Below are 5,049 nucleotides of genomic sequence, written 5' to 3'. Positions count from 1 at the left end.
TTTGTCAACCATGAATTGAACAACCATCATTCCACAAACTTTGTATCTAAAAACAGATTCTGTAGTAATTTATACTATCTATCAGTAAGCATAAGTGGTCTGTAGAATTGTTATATTACTTATTTTCTCCATCACTGGTGCCTCTTCATAAGTACTACCTTCTGATTTAGGCAAAAGGAGGAAAACTTAAATCATCATATATATCTGATGAGAAAGTTATAAAATGTAAATCTGAGACATAGGAATAGGCTATTCTCCTTGCCCCACTCCTGTAAAATTGATACACATAACTTTTCTAGTGGTAACAAGTTACTTTTATGATTAGAAATGACATAGAATGACATAGCACTATAACATCTTTCTCTTATGACAAGGAAATGGACCCTAGTGCCAGTGTCATCTTGCTTTGTATAGTGGACATTGTACAAAAGTATTAAAGTATTAGTAGATCCTACAGCTCCATTGACACTGTCCTATTAAAATTTATTGGAAAAACTGTAATCATGAATTATACACTATAGATTCAATGCCATCCTTTTATGAACAAAAATGTGTGTCATTGTTGATCAATCTTTAAGATTCAAATATAGAAAATAAACAAAATGCCTTTTAATAAGTAACTCATTAACTTGGAAGACTCAATAGTATTTCTAGTAAGTTTTGTAAATTTACTAAATGTAGATTTAGAACACAAATTTAAAATATATAATTGTAAATTGTCATTATCTGTGAATGTCTATATAAAGGACAATCCTATTATTTTAAAAATTATATTTAAATTTCTTATTAAATATTAGTGTTCATATGCAGAAATTTCAATAAAACTTAATGATTAGAAAAATTTTGAGCCCCAATTAAATGTTTTTTCAAGTAAGAATTCCATTGATTGGTTTGGTCTTCCTTCTAGGAGCGTGAGGGCAACTTGTCTAGTTCGTAGATTCTCTTGGTTGTTGGATGAAGAATAAAGCATGTTTCTCTCAAAAAAAAGAAAAGAATTCCAATGATATTCTTATTATAGAATATAACTATTCACACAATATTATTTTTTTTCTTTTAGGCACTTTTTATTTTCAAAAAATGTCATTAATATATAAACATCTCATTCTCTCAAAAAATTCGACAGCTATACCACTTCTTACTTTGATATTTGCATAGGAAATTACCACAGTACAAAACTCAGGGACAAAGCAGCAGAACAGCAGCCAAGTGTTAGGTGTGTCCACCTATGAATCTCTTGGAGCCTCACCAAACTATTTACACTGTTTGTTGCCTATTTACACATGGAAATTTCTAACATACAAAGCTATCTATAATTAATCCAGTTATAAAAAATGTTTTCTAAAAAAAGTTACTATATTACCAAAAAATAAACAATGATAAAACATATTTTGAAAACAAAATTAGATTTTTAATTAAGATTGCTTTTGGCATTTTGCTTGTGATTTCTGCCCTGTAATTAACAGCTTCCATGTTACATTCCTAGACATACTGCATATTGGTAAGCTTTCAGCACATCCCTGATATCAAAGACAATGAATCAGTATTAACAATAAGTTAACTACTTGGCACTGTAATTTCAATAAAATTACTGTGTCTCACTGGATGTTACATGCATAAATCCGCATAAATTGTCATTTAACCAGCAGCACTTCATGAGCAAACATCCTAGTCTGAGAGAAACTGCTCCAGAAATTCAATGCTTCCAAGAGTTAAAATAGAGTCTTAAGTTGAACAATGAACAACCACAATAGGCCTTCTACCACTTAAAAAAAAATACTTGTTTAACTTGTGGTAAGACCATTAACATCTGTGTATTATAACTATCTTTTAGCATTTCAGTTTAAATTTACATTAAAAACTCTCACATTTAAAATAAAATCTTATTTCAATCAATGAGTGAAATTTTCATTTTACTCTCATTTGAATGATTATCCCCTCCCCAAAGAAACGAATTTGGTAATTTTTTGAAAGGTATCTTACCACAAATTCTAACAATAAATGTATTCATAATTATTTTGAAAAGTGTGATCTCTTCCTCCCCCCAAACAATCCTTAAAAACTTATAATAAACCTATAAAGCTGATTTGCATATTTATAAAATTCAGAATAGCAAATATAGGCAACTCTCGTAAAAAAAAAAACAAAAAACAAAAAAAAAAGTTCAGTGTCTGTTTGTGAATTGCCAGGTACACTGTGTACCTCCTATCTATGGAAATAATCTAATCTTAATACAAAAGAGTCCAAGTCAAGTAAACATCTTGACAATCTGTCTGGGTGCCTACCAATCAGTTTGTTTATCCTAAACAATGTTACATACGATTGGATGTGTGCAATCTGTATAGAAACAGCATATGGATCCTGTGCACCGCAAACAGTTCCCCATGCTGAGCTGCTGCTTCCTGTCTGGAGATGAAGTTTTCTGAAATAAAGCTAGTGATGACCATGACAGCAAGCTTCCAGGTTCTCAAAATGACCAAACATTTTGGTATTGATACAATGTATTCTCTGTGGCCTCAAATATACAAAATATACATTTCTAGTTCTTTTGACTTTTTATTAGATATTTTATTTACATTTCAAATGTTCTTCCCTTTCCTAGTTTCCCCTCTGGAAAAAAAAAATCCTATTCTCTTCCCCCTCTCCCTGACCACAACCCACCTTCTCCCACTTCCTGGCCCTGGTATTCCCCTACACTGGGGCATAGAGTCTTCACAGGACCGAGGACCTCTCCTCCCACTGATGACCGACTAGACCATCCTCTGCTACATAAGTGGCTGGAGCCATTAGTCCCACCATATGTACTCTTTTGGTTTGTGCTTTAGTCCCTGGGAGCTCTGAGGTACTGGTTTGTTCGTTTCATTGTTCCACCTATGGAACTATAAACCCTTTCAGCTCTTTGGGTCCTTTCTCTAGCTCCTCCATTGGGGTCCCTGTGCTCAGTCCAATATATAAAGTTAGGTCTATGTTTTAAAAGATGATGGAGCGACTGCTAGGCGTTGAGCATGTTGGCATAGTGCTCAGTTATGGTACCGCTTCATGTGTAGTAGCTCCAGGTGGTCGTTGCAGGAGAAGTTACTGTTGCACACCAGAGCACTGGAACAGCTTGGCACCCATGTGCTTCCTGTAGTGGCACGTCAGCTCATCCGACCTGGCAAATCTCCAGTCTCAGCCCTCCCAGGTGCACTTGTAGGGCTTCTTACCCATGTGAGTCCTCAGGTGAGTTTTGTTTGTTGTTGTTGTTTTTATTATTATTATTAGATATTTTCTTTATATTTCAAGTGATATCTCCTTTCCCCGTTTCCCCTCTGAAAAAAAAAACAGTTTTCTCCCGCTTCCCCCTGCTCACCAGCCCACCCTCTCCGGCTTCCTGACCCTGACATTCCCCTACACTGGGACATAGAGTCTTCACAGGACCAAGGGCCTCTCCTCCCACTGATGACCGACTAGGCCATCCTCTGCTACATATGCAGCTGGTGCCATGAGTCCCATAATACTCTTTGGTTCGTGGTTTAGTCCCTGGGAGCTCTGAGGGAACTGGTTAAGTTCATATTGTTGTTCCTCCAAAGGGGCTGCAAACACTTCAGCTCCTTGCGTCCTTTCTCTAGCTTCTTGATTGGGGACCCTGTTGTGGATGTCAGCTAGTGCTGGCTGACAGGAGCCAGATATAGCTGTCTCCTGAGAGGCCCTGACAGTGTCCAACTAATGTAGAAGTAGAGACTCACAGGGATCTATTGGATTGAGCTTAGGTGAAGCTTTTAAATAACACGACTTCGTAATAAACTTTGTGCAACCATTACAATAGCAGAAGTGGATGTGTTGCTTCTCCAGATCCTAGTGACTCCTTCTGTTGTATCTGACAAGTTGGATTTTGGTGAATTAACTGGCAGAGTGGCAGGTAAATTTGGATTGTGAATTGTCAGTTTCGAAGCAATTGTAACAGCATAGGATGGAGGTGGGGTTAAATTCTTGAGCTCAGCTTGTCTATCAGGACTTCCAGGCTCTGAGCTTAGTGGAGAAGAAGTTGGGAGAAAGAGGAGAAGAGTTTGCCTACTGCGGAAAAAACAGACTTGGCTTGCCATACTGCAAGGGGTCATGCCCTGGAACTGTTTCATTGACACTGGAGAAACAGCAGAGGGGTGTGTTACTGCTGTCAGGTTTGTTGAACTGGGTATGTCTAGATCCAGTGTATCCAATAGCTGGTATAGAGAGATGAAGGTCATTTGATGATGATGCTGTTCACCTCCAGCATGCTGTGGTCTGGTGGAAGCTGAATACACTGGTGAACTCAGGGAGGGCCAGAGTGGGAGCCGTAGGAGGGGCACTCAGTCGACTCGCTTTGGTGGCTGAAAATGGGTTCTGTTATGATCTGTGTTACACATGGTCTCTGGGATTTGTAGAGGCCAGTTCTCAGGTGAGTGATGTCAGGAAGACATTTATGTGGATACTGTAAGGTAAGCCTTCGGTGTCAGTGAAGAACTGGTCTACCACTGAGGCACTGTCTTGTCTATACTTTTTATGTTCTGAAATGATGGGAAGTGGAGGAAGCTAAGGAGTCAAATACTTCTCCATTCACATCTTGTCTTCTCTAGGGTGGCGGCAGCAGTCAAGGGTGAACTGCAGTGTCCTTCCTCCACCTCCTCCTCCTCCCCTTCCTCTTCCTCTTCCTTCTCCTCCTCTTAATCCTCTTCCTCCTCTTCTTTTGCCTTTTGGTTTTCTCTCCAGGGGGTTTCTCTTTGTAGCCCTGGCCATCCTAGAACTCTCCTGTATAATAAGCTGGCCTTTACTCAAATATTCACCTTCCTTTGCCTCATGAGTGCTGGGATTAAAGGTGCCCACAATATTATTTTTAATTTAACTATTAAATTGGTAAGATTTTCTCTTAATTTCATATAAAGTGTAAAATATATAGTATTTATCTCTTATAATGAAATTTAAAAATCTTTAAAAACTTTATTATTGTGATCATTTATTTTAAGCATATTGTTATATTTGAGTACTCAGGATCTAGTTGAGTTTTCTATAACTTTCCCAATAGCTTTACTTATCTTA

The 5,049-nt window shown here is 37.7% G+C and overlaps 1 pseudogene; it reads right to left on the bottom strand.

Moving 5' to 3' along the window:
* Positions 1-3,017: 3,017 nt before the first annotated feature.
* Positions 3,018-4,577, bottom strand: LOC116082254 (annotated as a pseudogene).
* Between the last annotated feature and the right edge of the window lie 472 nt (positions 4,578-5,049).

This window comes from Mastomys coucha, unplaced genomic scaffold (assembly GCF_008632895.1).
Source record: "Mastomys coucha isolate ucsf_1 unplaced genomic scaffold, UCSF_Mcou_1 pScaffold7, whole genome shotgun sequence".
NCBI lineage: Eukaryota > Metazoa > Chordata > Mammalia > Rodentia > Muridae > Mastomys > Mastomys coucha.
Note: the sequence above shows the minus strand (reverse complement) of the source record. Positions and strands in the feature narration are given on the sequence as shown.